The sequence below is a fragment of the Acyrthosiphon pisum genome, chromosome A1, assembly GCF_005508785.2.
Source record: "Acyrthosiphon pisum isolate AL4f chromosome A1, pea_aphid_22Mar2018_4r6ur, whole genome shotgun sequence".
NCBI classification, from domain to species: Eukaryota; Metazoa; Arthropoda; class Insecta; order Hemiptera; family Aphididae; genus Acyrthosiphon; species Acyrthosiphon pisum.
In genome coordinates, this window is record NC_042494.1 from 12569763 (window position 1) to 12590858 (window position 21096).

At 35.6% G+C, this 21096-nt stretch overlaps 1 protein-coding gene across 11 annotated transcripts in view; it reads right to left on the reverse strand.

The window, feature by feature from the left end:
- The window catches only part of LOC100169308 (protein turtle), a 115985-nt gene extending 95374 nt beyond the window's left edge, over positions 1 to 20611 (reverse strand). For all 11 annotated transcript variants that reach the window (XR_003838942.1, XM_008191205.3, XM_016809446.2 and 8 more), the window contains exon 1: positions 20130 to 20611. The gene's annotated coding sequence lies outside the window, so the exon portion shown is untranslated. The remainder of the gene's footprint in view (positions 1 to 20129) is intronic.
- Between the last annotated feature and the right edge of the window lie 485 nt (positions 20612 to 21096).

Below are 21096 nucleotides of genomic sequence, written 5' to 3' on the forward strand. Positions count from 1 at the left end.
TAACATAGGGTGTTGTACTAAAAACCGTTACACAGCGCGATCATTATGCACATTTGTTTCACCGATTTTTTCCTCGGATTTTCCGAATTTACCAATATAATAATGTATCCAGTAAATACAGTTTATTCTCATTTCATAAATAACGGTAAGAGAGGCATACCGAACTAACTTAACCTTACATACAATATAGGAACCTGCGAAAATCATGTACTCACAATAAATGTCTGACATATATATGTACAACTTTGTGCGTGTCACCGCCACTATATAGGAACGTATATATATATTCCTCGGGAAATGAGCAGTAAGTGTTGATGGGTGGTGATTACAGATTAAAGCTTTAAAAAAAGCTCGTTCCATCACTGCACAATACTGCACTATAAAACACTTTCACAAGCTGTGATGCGAAAATTGTTGGTTATTATCTATAGGACGAGACTCGCGGACGGAATTGCATCACACTGCACAATCGTAAGCACTCGCACGGTTGAAAAAAAATGCGAAAACTGTGCGATTGAAAATCTTTGAGTTGGTCGTGAAAAAAATGGCCGTCTGATAACCGTAAACAATGTAATCGGTGGTAGCTTCAGGCCTCGCTTACCGTGGTTGGACCTCGTGGATTTAAAGCATCACCGGATTCACTGTCAAAATATGTTTCTGTCAAGGTGATTCCCTTAAGCCCGTGGTCCTCCGTATTCGCTATAAGCTCGGCCGATGTCAACTGCCGGCCGCGGGCCCGTGGTCCATATATCATCTTCCATACTGTCCATCTTTGATGTCGTCTCTTTCATAATGATTATTATCCATCGAAACGTTTTCGTGTTGCCCTCTACGAGACATATTATAATATATTGTATGTTGTGTAGATCGACGAAATATTTGCGGAACGGGTTCTGAAGAAGTCACCCGTAGAGGCAATTTCGTGCATCTCTATCTCTATACCGCTAATTTATAATATTTATTGTATTAAAAGTTAATGTATTATTATTATTTTTATTTTTTTTTTTTTGGGCATCAACTGCGTGGTTTTTTTTACTGTATGGTTGGTTCGGAACACGTGTACCAATGTGTGGCGAGGATTTGTCCCTTAAACGTGGGTCACCCGGGAACTAGCTATGCCGGCTGATTCTTGTCCTCAGAACACGTTTGTGACTGAGGCCAACCACCGCTCAACACCAGGCCATTAATGTATTATAATATTTATAAATTATATATTATAATGTATAGCCGTATAGGTTTGGAAAATCTAAGTAAGCAATTGGTAAATTATTCTTTCAGTTGTTTGATTATAATATGTAAAAACAATATGGCCAAATGGGGGTACAATATTGCTTGATAAATTAAATAACATAAAAAAAAAATGAACTAACGAATAATTAAATATCCATACATATATATAAAGGAAAGTGTACTTTACCAATAATCAACGCAGAGCCGAACCTATTTGAGTTATCGACTTGAAATTTCGAGGATAGATTTTTATAATAATTTCATCGGGCACTAAGAAAGGATTTGTTGAAATTTGCATTTTAAACAGGTGCTCAAACAGGGATCTTGAGGTTCACGATGGAAATTGGAAATTTTATTTTTATTTATTTTTTAAATAGTTGCCATTGGTTACAGTCTACAGTAGAAATTAGTATTTATTTATCATTGGTTATTAGGGCAGATCAGGTACAAGCTAGCACCAAATCAAATTATTGAACATTTCAGCAAGTTACACCCAAAAACAGTTGAACAATCATAATTATTTAAGTTGCAATTTTTTACGGACAACGGAGTGCACGGGTTCAGCTTGGTATGAATGTTTGTGTGTAGATTAAACTAAAGACAGACTAATTTAGGAATGGTTAAATTTGGTTTTTTTTTTTATTCATTTGATATTAGTAATTATGTTAGGTTAGGATTTTGTATTAATTGATTATATTAATCAACCATAGGTGGAAAACGACCAACTTGGTATAACTTTGATACTATGATACTTAAATCATACACCTACGTACAAACAGCACGGGGTCCGCGATGTACCGTAGGTAGATTGCCTACCTGATGATATACTGCTGCGAATCATAATTTTTATTCCGGGAAACGGAAAAGTTAAGATACATTTTGAACACCATACACCGAATATTAAATAACGAATTGTACAAAGTTCGAGTCATATAGAGTTGGTACATATTTTAACGGGCAACGTAGTGCACGGGATCAGCTAGTTATAGACATAAATTAACAATTTTGTAAACACGATTACTGTCCTGATTAAATTGTATTGCAATTTCCAAATGTGTTTCAATTTCTCAATAGCATTTTTGCCAACTGATCCAAACGTGCTTTGCTTCACATATTATGATATGATTGTTGGTTAACATATATCGTTGATAATTTTAATTAATATATAATTCGTATACCTATTATCTGATGGTTTTTAATTAAATCTTCAGTTGAATCGTCATCGTATCGTTAGCTCGTCACTGACACAATGCGGTTTGTGTCGTCCGTACGCAGTCATTATTTTTCACGCGTAATGATGTCTGTGTTATGATAATGACATAATTATATTTTGTATACCTAGTCAAGCAAACCAACAAATCCCATGTCGTCTGCAGGTATCCTTTGTCGCGTGTGGAACTTTTCCACCCATTGCATTGTCGATCTTCGAATATAAATATATAAATATATATAAACATTAAACATATCTACATGTTCCTATTTAAACAATATAATATGTATGAATTACAATTAAACAAAAGACAATTTAATTTTGGAAGACAGATAGAGACTACAAACAGACACAGTGATCAGAGAGAAATAGAGAGAGAGAGAGAGAGAGATAAGTTAAATAAATAACGTTCACAGGTGTGTGTGGGGCGTTGAGAAAAAAGGTAACTATTCCATTAATTTTTGTTCGGACGCGCCCGCCCTTCGAAATAAATTTCCTTTTCGTTTATGTGTGTGGGTGTACTGTAATAATAATACAGCTACCCTGTTCGGGAAACATTCGTACAAAAGCGACGCGTGTTCAGGTCGTATATACCTATGTTTTGTCTGGGGTGAAATGTCTTCATTCTATTACTTCCTCGACGCCTATAGGTTGACTATTTCATATAAGTACGTCAGATCATACATCTGAATAACAACCGTTTACCACATAAGGGTGTACATAATTATTATTATACTGCAATACCGGAAATATTTGTATAGTTTCTATAACCCGTCGTGGTGCAATATAGGCTCTTAATTTTTGCATCAGCCGTTGTCTTCGTCGTTCCAGCTGTTGAGATTGCATGATTTTCTCACCAAGTATTACTTTAGAATTTAGACTGTACTCTTAATCAAATTTTGTTTTATTAAAGATAACAGAGATAATTTATATCAATACCAGACGAATGCGTCCAATAAATAATATTATTCGAATAAAACCGTGTGTCTTGACTACCTACCTGATTAGGTATGTAAATAAATATGACCAACTATTCTACATTTTACAAACATATCGATGAAATGAGTAATAACCGATTTATATGAATATGACGAATAATTGTACACAGATCGTCTTTACTACTCAGTGAAACACCTTTTAGAAAGAGGCACGTAAAATGTATTAAAAGTTAAATTTATTTGGTGCAATTTATTCTATTCCAGTGATAAAAAAATACTAATAAATAAAGAATAAATATTACCTAGTGTGATTAATTATTTGTGATTGTCTATCTATTCTTATTATTTTTAGATGTTAAATTTAATTACGTATGGTTATTGGCCCAATGGGAAACTAGTAAATTACTATAAGTAAATAAGTACTAAAAATGAAACAATTGCCATTACTTGTTTTGGTTATCGATAACAACTACACTTCATAACATTATGTTGAAATCAAATGTAGTTGGGGTTATAAAATTGTTATTATTTCATAATTTACACTAAACCGTTGTCACTGACACCGATCGTCCATCGGTTTAAATAATTCTTGAGCGGGTAGGTATTATTTTTATACGCGAAAATATTTCATCGGGAAATCGAGGATTTAAACAAAGAAAATACCAACATTTTATGCAATTAAAGATCTCCGAAAAAATTTAATCAACTCAAAGAGAAGTGTGAGATTATTTTATGAATACCGAAATAGTGTAACTCGTAATAATAATAATAGAGCATCAAGTATAATGTTTCAGCTTGTGTAGTAAGTCAGTAGGAACTTTGTAAGCTGCGGTTTCGACGTTAAAATACGATTTATATGCTATATAGTTAATTGTTGATTTCATACTGACACACGTTGGTCGTCCGAAACAATCGATTTAAGTTTTTAATTCGACACGCAGATACTACAACATTTTGCCGTCCAGCTCGGTGTAGACAATAGACAATAGACATGCACACGGTTATTATTCTTTGGGTCCAGAATAGGATGCATCATAACATTATTCGTCTGTATATAATATTATGGTCTTGGAAGTTCATAAAACCTTTTCCGACGATTCGACGAGGGTCAGGGTTGGAGCGATGGATATAAATGGATAACAATGTAATACCCCGTTGTACGTTGAAATTCGGCCACAAGACGCGTGTGGGCCCGCTTCGTCTTCGATCAACGATGCGGCTATACCTGCGCAACCGTCTTCGCCTTGGACGCTATAAACCCGCCGCTGCTGTGCACGGGTCGAGCCCACCCACGTCCTGTTTTAATAAAATAACAAACTTTTTTTCTTCATATTACACGTCGACGACGAAAACGACGACCATTAGACCAGAACGGCCTTAACAGTTTTTAAGTCTCTATACCATCGCTACGTTGGCGTGTCGTGGATACGTTATATAAGTATATACAGCAGCTTATATGATATACAATATTATATAGTGTGTACCTGCCAAGGAAATGCATTCATAAAATTATACTTTGATATTATGTATATTTATTTATATGTTCCTACACTTATTTATTACTGACGTGATGTTTAGAATTTAGAAAAAAAAAATACAACAAAAACACATAATATACCAACTGCAGGTTACGGTAAAATACTTTTAGTTTCTCGGAGTTATAACATACATTTATTTTGTATATACTATCGATTTGAATTATGCAGTTATATGTACAAATTAAATATCGATTTTAGAAAATGTGTAGAATAGGGAAAGCGCCAAGCTCTTAACGTGAATTCAATGAATGGTTTGAGAATATAATATTTTTACATTCATAATAATGCAGGTACCTAATTATATAGTGATTAAAATCTTTAAAATCATTATAATCACGTATGTATAAGGTTTATCCACCACCAACGGATGTGATTTTGCTCCTGATGAACTTATGCTTTTTCAAGATGTCAACCGAATCGGTTACATCATTAAATATTAAAAAAACGAGTGTACCTACCTGCATTAAAATAATGATAGTTAAATTAAAACCAGGTGGGAGGCCTTTTTAATTTGTAAAAATAATCAACCCAAAGTTTCGTTTATTTTTTTTTTTCTTTCTTTTTGCATGAACATTATGGGAAAACCGGAGGTTTTAATTCAGTAGACGAAAAAAACCTTTGCAGTAATTACATTACGGGTAAAACAAAATGCGAGTGGACCTACTGTGGTGTTATGTAATATATGTGTGTGTGTGGTATCATAATTTTTTCTCCATTCTTTTTCTGTTCCCTTTGAATTAACTGACTTAATTGATGCCCCAACGTTCCCGATTGTGTGTGTGTGTGTGTGTGTGAGCTGAAGTGTGTGTATGTGCGCGCGCGCGTTTGTCTATATATTAGATGTATAATATAATATATAATATAATATTTTTCACGTTTTTTTTTCCTTTTCCGTTGTTTTGTTTTTAAAATGAGTATAATAGACATATATAATACATGCCTTCTATAGCTCTTTTCTCTTCCCGTTTGCATCCATCATCGCGCGCGCACTTAAAATTACCAAGTCCTTCAAAATTTCCTCGGCCACGGGATGATACAATTGAAATATAAAAAAAAAAGCTTTCAAGGTTGACGTGAACAGACCTCACCATATATAACCTATACCAGTGCCTTAGATACATTATTATAACCCTATTTATTATATTTTATATTGTAATAGTATATTTTGTGATGCTAAAGATTAAAATAATATGAACAGCTGTGTGCACACTGTGGGCGTATGCGTTTAGTAATATGCACTACGTATCGTTTTGTCGCATTTCCGAGGTAGGTACACTGTTTTCACGCGTTCATTATTTTCATATTGAATTTGATTTGAATTTATATTTACTACGTTAAACGTGTATACCTATTACTTGAATATAGTTTAGACTAGCTATATATATTATTATATTTCAGTAGAAAACTATAGACAAAACAAAATCAACATTATTGTGTGATCGCCGAATGTTATAGTGACCAATTACAATATATTATTGATGAAGTAATATAATTTGTCATATTAAAACAGTAACACATAACCTGTGATACATAATATAAATGATTTCTGCTAGCATTCAACTGTAATAGGTGACATTTATAAGATTCCATATATTTTCCGGTTTCTTATTAAATTTAAGTTTGATCGTAGTACCTATGGTTAGTGGTTATAGACAACTCACTACCACGTGCGCTCAAAGAAATGAAACAACAACAATATTTAAATCAAATCTAATACATTTTTGTTTATATTTTAATAAGAATTTATCCTTTTAATATGCATCAATAACGCAAAATCATACTTCTCTATTCCCCTGATGATTTATAATATTTTTTTAATAAATATTGTTATTAGTGTTGAATATCCTTGCAAAAAGAAAACCGTGATTTATTTTACGATGATAAGTCTTTGTAAGTGTTTTAAGAGTGTTGTGATTTAAGATTAACACTAAATTTAATGAGAACTTTATATAAAATGTATTAAGCAAAACTGACGAATGATGATGACATAAAGATATATGAAGTGTATGATGTATTATGAAAATGACAAATTTTTTTTTGCGATATAATCGTAGATTATGTTTAAAGATCGAATAGAGATAAATTAAGAATTTCTACAACATTTGCTCCTCTATTACTACTTTAGGCGTTGAAATGCTGTACGCACTTCCTCATATACATACTTAGCAGATTTTCTACACCGGATAAGCATAATATAGTATGACGTACTATGTCCACTGTATAATCATAATATGATGCCAGTGTTATGATTTATGATGACTTGATATGTTAGTAACTAATAATATTGCAATACTTAAAATAGTCATAAATATATATTATAATATTATTATATAGGGTAAATAATATTATTTTTTTGAAAATGACAAACATAATTCATTTAATTTTCTAATTAAAATTATCTATCTAATAATATTATTATGGTTTCCACTTATATGGGTGTACAGGCAGGCATTATTAGAAATAAAAACAATACCTTTACACTTGTCTCCACTCCCGTTTACATTTTTAATACCAGGCACCGATAGAAGTGGTTGCACTTCATTAATTCTCCCATGTAATTATATAAATAACCTTAATTTTCACGTGGTATCAAAATAAACGATCGTGTGAAATAACCTTGTATAACAACATCAATATATGTAGCTACAATATATTATATACCATTATATTATTATATAATACTTTTATACACCAGTCGCCAATATTTTTGTATTATTTTTTATCATCCCGCGGTTAATATCGAGTCCATCGCCGCCACCGTCGTCGTTTTTCTGCACATAAATTATACGAAAACAGAGACTGTAAAGATCGGTTTGCTCGATATAACACGTCAATCCGAACCATCATTATTTATTGTGTTTGTATACCTATATTTCTAATAATATGTTACAGACATTACCAGTCTTACGTCGATATCTGCTACGTATGACACATGCGTGTACGTTATGTATTAAAAACCTGACCGAAAAATTAGCGGTCACACAATACATTTATCATAGCATTTTCCACCGTATAACAGCTTTATATGAGAAAACGGGAAAACCTACCACATGTATAATATAGCGTACGAGTTTTATGGGAGGGGTGTATCGGAAGTCTCTGCAGAAATAGAAGCGACACGAATTAACATCGAATATTATATTACATATTATAAATTTTAATGTATAAAGGGGCCCCGGTATTTTCCGATACCACAGTTTCCGTTCGGGCAAAACAATTACAATATGCTCGAGCAATAACTTATTATTTTTCTATATCCCCACATAATGTTATAGAATATAGTGTTACTCGTTGTGAATTGACGACTGCAACGATAATAATAATAATATTATGTGGGTACTGTGTGAACTTTTTACGAGTGTCTTTATAAAGTTTAAATGTAGACAATAATCAAACATTTATTATATCAATAAAATATTATTATGTAAGTATAGGTAGGTACACCGTAATAAAAACTATATAATATATTCGTAAACCGTAACATACAAATCTGTTATATATTATGTGACTATAGACTAAAAAATGTGTACATTCAACATATCTTTTTAAAAATTATTATTATTAAGGTGTTTTCGTTTTTATTTTGAATGATAACTCTAATTGAGGATTCAGCACGTGGGTGAAAGAATCGCAGAGTATTTTTGTGATGATATCTAACTGATTGAATCAATGGTTTCATATTTCTTTTGCAAGAGATTACCGTATTATTACGTTATTGTTAGAACTTCGAAGTTATTAAAAAAAAAATCAACTGTGATAATGATCGCCATCGTTCGTTTACGCTTTGCTTCAAAAAGAAATCAATTTTTACTTTAAGAGAGTGTTCACATTTTTTTTTTTTTTTACATACAAGTTTATAATTAATCTCACGTATTATATTTTTTTAAATCTCAGTTAAGGAGTAGAGCGTTTAAATAGTAATTTATAAATGGGTGCTCGTACTTGTATATTATTTTTCTTAAACAGTTAAATTTACGTACAGCACTCACACAGCACTCGTACATTATACATAGTATATACGTACAATTATTTGGGTCACTACTTCTTATTTACTTAATGTATTTTCGAGTTGTAGTTTAACGATTTTTCATGTTAATAGTTTTACACATGCATACACAAACAAATGGATACGTATATTCATTGTCCACTTAATAAAAAATACAAAAAAAAAATTTTCCCTGGTGTTATAAAATGTGTATAAAATCCCCGGATAGATAATTTTTTGTATTATATTAACTCACCACTTACAAAATTAAAACATCGTAGAATACTTGATATTATTTGTACATATTTGCATGAGAATAATTGGTACTTCTTTTCCACTATAATAAGCGTGTTGAACGGTGTCAGAAACGACAGAAACTGAGAAAAAAATAATAATGGCAGAATATTATGTTTGACTCGTTTCTGGTCGAGAGAAAGTCATTAAAATTATGAGAACATTTTTTTTGACGTTCATTATTATTTACTATATAATATGATATTTTCACATATACACGATTATTTGATATAGGTTATTTGACATAATAAACCTAACATTTTTCTATTTGCAGAAAACTGCAATAAATTCACCGTGATCTTTTAATCGAGAATTTTTTTGTTCTTTGTTTTTAGTACTCAGACTAGAATAAATTATAAACTGGTATAGGTGTTACGACGATGACCAATTTTAATTAAATTACTAAAAAATATACGTAATACGTGTACTCATAATTCACATTATAGGTAGGTACTTAACTATAGTTTAAAAGGTCTTTAAATGTTTTTGCATGGATTATTTTTTAAGGAATCTCTTCGATTGAGTATTTTCTACTTATTTTATCTATCTATATGTGGTCGTCTTGGCGGTCTTGAAAATAAAAAAATAAAAAAAAAACATCTGTAAAAGTATAAAATATTATTACATATTGCAAACTGTATTTCTTTAACGAGGGTGTGTACACACACACACGATATGGTTTAATTAAACTATATAGTATAAATATTTATATAGGGGAGGGTGTGTGTACTTTTGCAGTTACGTGTGGGGATGAGCGAGCGCCGAGCGGCGGTGGCGGAGGCAGTACCAACGGCACTGGTCTTCATAACTCGGTGAGGTTGGTAACACTGTGATACCACCATCACCAACATCACTACTACCACCACTGACATCGTCACCCCCCTGTACCGGGCGTGGCCGCTCATTAAAGGAAACATTCGGCGGCGGCGGAACGCAAGGACCCGAAACCGCTGTATCCCTCCGACACCGTCCACCTCCACCGACGGACTGAAATTCCGTTGTGCGCGCCCCATAAATTTTCATTCAACCCGACTGCACGACGACAGAGGAGCACCACTCACCCCCGGCCCGCGGAGGGGGCGACACGACCCGATAATAAACGTCGTCCGACCTCTTCTCCTCGTCCACTCGGATTTTTTCCCTTTTATGACCCACACGACTTTTATTGCGTTCAACTATTATATATATATATTTTGTACATAAAGTGCCCGGACGGACGACGAATCCTCCTTCTGCAGCAGTTCCCTACGTATACGTATGTATGTACCACACCCGCAGTCACCCTGCAGCGGCTGTGGCAAATTCGATAATGTTTTTCGGGGAAAAAATAACCCCCCGGTCGGTCAAAAGCATATTATACGTATTACAATATTATATTGAGTCATAATATGTCTATATATATTATTATGGTTGGCCGTATCGAATCGACCGTCACGTCCGTTATATAGACATAGGTACATAATGTAATATCCTCTTTTAATCACCTACGAGATAATAATATTATTAACATCGCGCGAGAAACCGACTCTACCCCTCGACCGCTGTAGATATAATACGACTGTCCCGACTTTATAATATGCACTTATATAATAGTTGTATACGCCGCATTTCTGAAGTACATTTATCTGGTCAGGATAGGGGCTGGGGTATAGGTACTACATGCAAATGCAAGAAGGCACGTCAAAATCAAGAAGACACGTCTCGCCGGGCCTTTCGAAGGCTTAGATCTACCGCGAAAGTCGTGAGTCTCCCGAAAGTTGCGGGCCGGCCGTGTTATTCCAATATAGGATTACGAGTCTACAGCGCCTGCAGTGTATTATTATAATAATATATTCGAGCATACGTGTCTGTGCGTGAATGTGTGAGTTGGGGTGTGGGTGTGTGTGGGTACGGACGCAGCCACTGGACCGACAAAGAGTCTCTCGACCCCCTCGCCGAGACGCCGGCCCTTTATATACCCGGCAGCCGCCGCCCGTTTAACCGCACGGCGACGAGACCACGGAGAGACCGGCGGAAAAAAGTCAATATTATTATTTTGTTGACCGTTTTTGAACACCGACGTCACGGACACTGCAGGTATGTGTGTGTGTGTGTGTGTGTGTGTGTGTGTGTGTGTGTGTGTGTGTGTATAAACTATTATTTGTTGAATAATTATCTATACACACATATTTTTTTAACCAACCGAACACGAGTGTAATTATATTGTTATTTGTATAATAATATAGGTTATACCTATATTATACTCGTCAAATTTCGCGTCGACCGCAAGCGCCGCGTATTATTATTACGCATAATACTATTATTATTATTATTATTATTATTTATGCCGATCAGAACGGCCGTCGTCGGGTGTTTGAATTTCTGAACACACCCCTCCCGTTTATGGTTAAAAATAAAAAATAACTGTTGTTCAGTAATAATAGGAAAGAAAATTATTTTAACCATTCGATTTTGTACACCCGAAATTCAAAATGAATAACATCGGTTTTTAAACTTTTTTTTCATTTTCCTACGACAATTATGGGCTCCCAATATCGTAATGATTTCTGTTCTCATATTTTTGTACCCTCTCCCATCAGTCCCCGCACACCAATAAATGTGCCGATACCTAAGTATGATAATTATTATAATCAGAAATTTAATGTGCGCGATCATTGCAAACTGTACATTTTTAATAATAAATTATATATTATATTAATATTGTCTTACTATCCAAATATTGTTTTTAAACAGAAATTGTTTTGAAGTAGATATGTTAATAATATTATATTACTATGTTGAATTTATACTGACATAATAATATACGTATTATACAGCCATACAGGTAGCTATAAAGCATTTAGCAATAATTGGAGGTATCGATAACGATATGCCAGCGCACCGCATATTTAAGTTATTAATCAAGTTTTTTTTTTTTTTTTTTAACAAAGATTTACGGGTTAATTTTTTGTATAATGATTTAGCATTAGATAGTTGAAATCGCTACCAAGTAGAATTGATATCACTGTTGGGTTGCTTATATCAATGGGTTGCTCGGCCTTTATGATATGAATATGTAATAGACATTTTAATAGAACTAATGTAATTATATAATATTTTAATATAATTGACTGTTAATACCTACTTATGAAAAAAGTCAATTGAGCATCCAACCGAGTTATGGATTTATAATTTTTTAATTTTTCTTTTATTAATTTGCATGCAGGTCGATATTATTGTTTCGTACATTGTTCAGGTGTCACTATAGGGTATCGTTTACATGAACACGACAGGCGAAAAACGTTCTCCGCATGCCTCCACCACCTCATTTATATGCACAAAAAATAGTAGGTATACATATTTTTCCGATTCAGTGGCTGAGCACCGCGTTCCAGGTCGGTCGGACGACGACGCCTACCGCACCACCGCGGTGAGGCCCACCGGTTGCCGCAGTATTATAATGGCAATAATAATAATAATAATAACGGCCGGACGCGCGACCGTAGGTCGGTGAACCTATTCGCGGAGACAGGTATCCGCGGAACCACCGTCGGGCGCCGCCACTGCGCAGCGTACACACGCACACACAACGATTTTTGGGCACCGCAGATATTTTCGTCGCCACTGCCGAATATAAGACGTATAATATAACATTATAGTTGAACTCGTCTTGCATAATGCTCTTCGTGTTATTATTATTATTATTATTATTATTATTATTATTACGCCACTGTTCGGGGGAAACGCGGAAAACGGTCGTCACACGTTTGCGTCCATTTCCCCCGCCGCGATCGGTCACAGTTTTCTCCGATCTCGCGCGTCTGCAGCCCGCTGCGCGCCCGCGATTTATATATATCGCCATTCATCACGATGATCGAGCGCGAAACGCGCACACCACGGTCGCGGTATATTATTACCATACATTTCTATAGATCAGACCGATGCGGAAATAGCGGTGAGAAACCTCTCCACTACACCCTCAGTCCTCCTCCTTCTGTACTGTTCTCATCCCGCGCCGACACTGCAGTGCTATACCGATGTGGTTTTCGCTTTAACGATAAAAAAAAAAAAAACATTCCAAATAATCGTGGAGCGAATGAGATATTCTCATTTCCTATTCCCTGGGATTTTCTATATTCCGAACGAGTTTTTCGCTACCTACGATTTTTGTTGACACGAAAAAACGTGTGTAGGTACCTGAACTTCTCTTATCGAACTCGAACTATTTGTAATTTTTTGAAAATTATGACATAGTCGTGCCTCTTGGTGTCCGCAATTTGAAATTACTTAGCAATTTCATGATTGGGGAGGGCCACGCATAGTCGGAATCGGTGCATCGAAGATATTGTTTCCGCGTGCAGTGAAAACGGCTAACTCCACAATTTCGAAAATTGAATACCTGAAATTATGTCAGTGCATGTTTTGAATTGATTACGTTAATGTGTACGTCAGTCGTACACAGCTAGTTGACGTTTATTATATTATTATTACGTTCAATCTATAACAAATCCAGTGTACCTACATATAATATTATGCCTCTTTTTATAAATTTTTTTTATTTATCATCAATAAAAATTAACATAGTGCATTATTTACACGATTTTTTATGAACATCTATCTCTTTTAAGTAAGCTTGAGATAGAGATAGAGAGCAGTACAATATTGATTATTTTAAAACAAATGAATAGGTAAGAAAAACTACAGATAGGTGCATTCAAATAAAAAATAAGAACAAATATTATTGATTGAAACTAAAATGTATAAGTTTATTGAAATTAATTAAAACAAACAGATATACTTATTAAAAAAGAACTTAAACATGTGATTACCAATATCGAACGAATGGAAATATTTTAATATTATAGTGAATAAAAATGAGGGACCCACAAAAAGTTTCCACCGCATCAAAATGCAAATCACAATATTGTGTGAGAGAAACATAATATTATCTTTGTGTCAAAAATGTTATTATTATTTTTATTATTACATAATACAGGTACTCATTTAAATTTCATCTTGTACCCTAAATGTTATTCTATTATTTTTCTTTTTAATTTATTAATATTAAATGATGCTTTGAAATAGACTACACATTTATCAACTAAAGTCGATTATTGCATTCGTATAAGAACTATATAATATCTCGCTTTTCAAGCTTTCTTAACCTGGGTAATTGTTACTTATAATAATTTACTTGTACATAATTAACAATATAATAACGTCCTAAAGTTGAGAGGTGCATTATTTTGTTCATATATTTTGAAATTGTTTGATGTTGGGTAGATATAGGTGCATTTTATTTCAAATGTTCATCTGTACGTTGTTCTATTGTTTATGCGTGGTTGAAATATCGGTATAATATGAAAATATAATCTACAGGATTGATAGGTTCGAAAAAATTGTTCACTTTTATAAGAATATTAATAGTAACGTAGGGTGGGTATAATATCTGGTATCATTGATAATTCAAAACCAACAGTATTCAGATATTAGTGTATAACACGTGTTGTTATACCGGCGTCTTGGGGGTAATATTACAACGTCCGTTATTGGAAGTTGGAACTCATACCATCGGCTTTGGGAGGTTTCTTGCCCAGTCTCGTTGCATAATATAATAAATATAAAACAATATATTAATTACACGTTCGGACGTTCGCCGTTCGTTTTTATTTTCGTCGCGTCGTAACAATATGTTAAATGTCCTTCTGACCGAGAACGTTACGCACGTATAGATAGTAAATATATATAAAATAATAATACAAATAATTTAAATATTATGTATGAATATATAAACGTCAAATCAAACATCACATATTGTAGTTTCCGCACGAACCGTGGTATGGGGTTCGTATACTATATTTTGCCATTTTATCGTAAATCAATTATTTCTTTAATCGCGAAAGTAATTGAATTTTCGCAATGATAACTTACGTTGATACATCTTCGTGTTATATCATTACAAACCATTATCAATTTTAGGTGCAAGCACTGAGCAGTAGGAAAATATCACTCCCGCAACCCTTATTTTATATTTCAAAGAGTCTCAATACTTCAGCAAGCCGAAGGAAAGGGAAAACAATGGCATATAAATGACGAGGAAGAGGCTAAGGTATCGTAATTTTCTCATTGTTTATATAGGTTATATAGGTACTAACTATTTTCTAGGACGAAATTTCAAATCATGAAATTTGAATATACTACTTATATATTTATACAATAATATATAGTAATATATTAGTAGGTATATAAACATTTTAATCAGTGCGTATCGTGTAGATATCCTTTATACTTTGTATCATACACATACGCACAGCATATAATTTATTGTGAAAATTAATAATTCAAATTTAATTTAAAAATATCTTAACCTAACAGAGAGGCGAATTCGAGTTGCCCGCTATTGCAGCGAAAAAAAAGAACGAATGAAATAGAGCACGATATGTTTGCTGATAAATTGCCACTGTACCTTGGCGCTAGAAATTTGATAAAACATGAAAAACGGACGGAATGAAGAAATGCCTCTTATCGTCGAAAAGACGCGCCGCACTCCAACCGTGACGACGCCGTGAATTCAAAATGCGTCATTTGTTTCTCTCTCGGGCGTGTATACATAAAGAGTGTCATCTTTTATAAAACATTTAAATTTGCATTTTGATCGTGTACAAATACTGCTGGTGTACATATTTCTGGATGATAATAATTTTAAAAGAGAGTGGAATTATGACCGTATAACAAAATTTATGACGTTATAATAATAACAATACGTCAAGATTTCATACGATAACGTATATGATATGAGTTTAAGAAAATATTATTTTCTAGGACGTGAAATTATATAATGTACGGATCCCGTATCGCACCGTCCGAGAGGGCTTCGATCGACGATAACACTAAGTCTATAGCAATTTCGGAAGCGCCGAGTATAAATTTGTATTTTATTTTATGCGCGTGTACACGGAAAATGCATTTAATCGATTTTCGCCCGCGTATTCCAACCTTTTTTTCATTATTGTTATTGTAATAATATTTTATTATGCACGTGCAGTCGTATATATATACATATATATACGTAGTATTACAATAGTGCGCGTAGATATTATAGTAATATAAACGTTTTTCACTGTGGAAACTTACGGGTGGTAAAAAGAAAAATGATTAGCGAACAGGAACGAGATATATGGGTGGATGGTGATGGGGGAGGAGGGGGTGGAGACACGAGTGGTAAAAGCAGGTGAAGCTAATCAATGCCAAAACTCTGGTGTGCGGCGGCGGCGTGTTGCTCGGCAACAGCCGTTTCGCTGGTCCCAACAGTTTTAGTTATAATACAACCCAGGTAAAACGCCCTCACTCTCCACACTACTCCCACGCAGACACTCTCGCACATAATATATAATAAAATATACCTATACATATTGTGCTTTTGTTCGGGGCATTTGCATGGGGCCCCCAGCCGATATTAGGCGAGCCTGTGTGTGTGTGTGTTTGTGTGTGTGTGTGTGTACGTATAATGTGTGCGTATATTATACATAATATTATGTATACACATTTATATATCGACAAAGGTCCAATATATATATATGTAATATTATAAACGCGCGCGCACACACTACAGCACGCGGTTGTCATTCCACAGCGTCCTTTGCAGAGCTTGCACCGCACCGCACACACACACACACACACACACAAGCGCGAGTTCGTATGCACTTAAGCTTTTGACAAATTGCTATGCGTGTATTGTCGGCCGAATAATTGACACGTACCGGACGATTAACATATTTAAAATACTCCGCGGCTAAATCGCGCACACGCGCATGCGCCAACACCGCCCACGCACGGCACGGGCCGCGTAAATACACACACACACGCACACACACACACACACACGAGCGCGAGCGCGTTCGCGCGAGCACACCGTATATAGCTGGCCCTCGTTAGTCTAAAACCGGGGTTTAGACGGATTTATATCTCTCTTGTTCAAACTTTGTGACAGGTTGAAAGCTTTGTTCTTGATTAAGTTCGGTAATCCGCGCGCTGGAGCACGCTACGGCTCCCCGCCTCGCCGTCCGCCCCTTCCTACCGGTCCACCAAACTCTAGCCGTAGATTAAGTGATAAAATATAATTTTTTCATTTTCTCAAGCCTTTCGTGCCCATACCGAAGAGTCGTGATTTTTTTGTATTCATTTTTCTCTTTGACAGTCTGTGTCGCCCTCTCCCTCACTTCCTATCCATCTCTCTCTTTCTGCCTGTCCACCTCTGTCTCTGCATCTGCACCATCCTCTACCTTGGGAACGCGGCGTTCCGACTTGTTATTATTATTGTATTGCTTCAGATGACTCATTGTACGGCGTACACTATACCCCGTCACCCACACATTGCACGTGCGAGTAATTAAATTTAAAGGTCATGCCGCCCAGAATTGTTAAGACCATCTCGCCAGTATACGGCTGTAGGTGCACAAGCCAATACCAAGCAGATATTGAGACATTGACAAGATATGGAAAAGGAAAAGCAAAAAATAACAATAACAATACAAATAGTGCGGTGAGAAGAAAAAAAACATCGTCAAGAAAAATTAATTCGGATCATCGCTGATCGCTGTAGGTAACAATAAACTGTACTAGCGTTAGCGAAAATGAATTGCCCCGAGAAAGACGCGCCGACTGATGACTGAACGTGGGTGAATCGGCGGAGGGAAATTATTTGCATCTGTTGCATCAAGCCGTGTAATTAAAACGTCTACTTAATGGAATGGAAACAATCATTAAGTAACGTTTTAAAAATTTAACTGAATCCCCCGTCAACGGCAGTGTGAAATTGGAACCCAGGTCGTGTCGACGGACGAAGCATTGAGACATTGCTTACCTACACGCGTGCACGACTATACATATATTATATAATATATGAATAATATATAATAATAATAATGACAATACGCGCACAATTAAAAACGATAAAAGCGTGTTTACTATCCATTATTATTACTATTATATTGTTGTTATATTATTTTGTAAATCGTATATACGAGGTAGAACAAGCATCTATTGTTCGGATTCGGGCCGCCACCGGAATGAAGTCTATCGCTCCTATACACTGTGGGTATACGGTGTTTTTTTTTTTTTGTGAAGAAATACATATTTTGCAAGATGCGAGGCGGCAAGAGGACGTGTGCTACACATATAGTCGTATACAAAATATCAACGTTGTGTCATCTTCTCTTCCTACATATTATATTCTACGATGCGTTCGAACCTAATACTTGTCACAATTTCGAAACTCCGTAAATACGTGTTTAGCATTTATATGGGCTGTAGTGAGAATAAAAATCTGTCACCGTGTGAACTCTTGCGAACAGCGTTTTATATCATTTCTTCATCATCGGTGGCTGCGGCATCAATTTTATATTGTTTTCATACAGAATGATGGATGTCAGGACGTGTACGGACTGGCCGAGAACGGGACCCAGAAAACTTTATTGTCGATATAATATTTTCTTGTAGCTAGTCTGGTAGTGTAATATCATAATTTGCTACAGTCATAAGCATAACGATTTTGAATAGTGCCTATTCGTGTTATTGTAACGTCTCTTGGGAAACCTTTTTTCACCAATGCTTTTTGAATTCCTCTCCGATAGGTTCTTGATTATTGATTTTTTGTTAATGGTTAGATTAGTGAAAATACAAATATTATTGTACCGGTACGGTAATATCGATGTATTTTAATAATATATAAATATGAAATATTGTACTATAGGTTGTTTAATTTCAATACTTTGCGAAACCTTAGCCTATTGTAGGTATATAATATATACTATATAGTAACACGATAAGGCTGGGATTATCTTCTATAAGTTATCATATTATAATGTACGACCTCACTACACAGTCTCAGATATCTGTGGTCTTTTGATTTTAAAAACATTTGAAATTTTATAACTATGACGTTGTTATGCAATGGTCCATGAAATAATTTGAAATTGCACACGCACTCGGCCGAAACGAACAATTTATTCTGATTGTGTACCCCATGATGTGGTGGTGAGAAGGGATGAGGTAGAGAAAGAGAGGGAGAGAGAGAGACCGAAAAAGAAAGAGAGTTGAATTCAAAAGGCCCTTTTGTCGACCGGTCAGGCTGGTTGTTTGTTGTTGTGCCGGCGAAATATGCAGGTAGATGGTGGAAATGAAAATATTATCTATGTCAATCAATATTATATATTATAATAATATATTAAATTGTTGTATTTCCAAGAGTTATCCTTTGGATCCAAATTTCATGATTGTCCCGTACACGTTCCTAACTGCACACCCGACGCAGTTCTGTTCGGTGAGAGGTTCAGGTATGCGATTTATGAACAATGAAAAATTGTTCGGTATTTGTTGACGTCAAAAAAAAAATCACTTACTTCACAGTGCCGTCGATTATTTATTATTATCATAATAGGATACGACGAGGGGATGCGTGAGCGCTCGATGACTGCCCATTTTCTTCGGAAAAAAAACCCATTATCACCTTGTTATATTATAGTGTTTGAACAGACCCTAAAAACGGTTAGGGTGCGGCGCGTTGAATTGTTATTTTTAAACCATTTTTTATTTTTCTATGACAATGATGGACGAAAATTGGCGCCTAATATCGTAATGATTTCTATTCACATAGTTTTGTAAACTCCCCGATCAGTCCCCGCACACTAAATGTGCCCAATACCCAAGTATAATAATCATTATAATCAGAAAATATGTAATGTGCGCGGTCATATTAAATCGCATAATAACGCAATTCAAACGGGTTTGTCTATTTGTTAGTCTACTATTATACAGGATGCGAAACAATTACCGTGGCCGGTAGGTTTACACAGGTTCTTTAGTACAAATCCGGCAGTCCGGGCACCACTTAACAGACCCCATAGCTGATTGTTATTCTTTATAACGGCAATGTTACGTTTGAAAACGGCACTCACCTGTAGTGTGCGTCGTGATATCACTTCCCTGGACGATATTACCAGCGTAATCCTGTCACGGTGCACGCGGAGATGTTTCCGGCACTCGGCATAGCTTTTCAAAAAACTTAACGGCGACGCGAACCCACAGAAACACACACACACACACACACACAGATAAGCACAAACACGAACGCACCAATATATTATTATTATACCATATAATTAATATTTTTTAATTATTAATGATGATTCGTATAATTATGAATACGGGCAAGCAACAGATTGGGAAGAGGATTCGCCTCTCGATCGGTAAGAATCCGACGATGACAATAATATTATATAGTGTACGGCGGAAAAGGCACTGGGAAACTCGTCGGAAAACGGACAAATCGTATACGACAACACAATATTTCCAAAAAACGACGGCGTCGGAAACTCGGCAGTGGCGGCGTCGGTGACTATACGGCGACCGGTCGGAATGAACGTGCGTGCTGGTGTGTGCGTGGAATTCCGGTCGAAAGGATCCCCGGCGCGCGGCGGCGGCGGCGGCGTTCGGGCGTCGGCCACCGCCGGCGATCCGACCCGACGCCGGCCGACCATCGATTTTCTGACCCCGGGCGGGATCGTGTTTTCCGCCGCCGCCGTTTTTTCCTTTCCCCTATACACAGTATAATAATATAGTTTTCGGCTGCTGCTGAAGGCTGGCTGAACAACGAGATTTTCTGCGGCGTGCGCGGCCACACAAACTCGCGGCGGTCCCATAGTCGCCTGTAGGGACAGTGTCACAACAACGACGATGTATTAATAGTAATAATAATATTATTATAATATTTTACCTGCATGCACATGTGTGTGTGTGTGTGTATAGTGAGAGTACATGTGTACCTACATCAGGTGCGCCTTTTTTATGTTTTTCTCTGCCCGCCCCTTAGAAATTTTTTTAGAAGTCCTCTGTTTCAGCAGGACCTGCAGCAGATCCAATCGT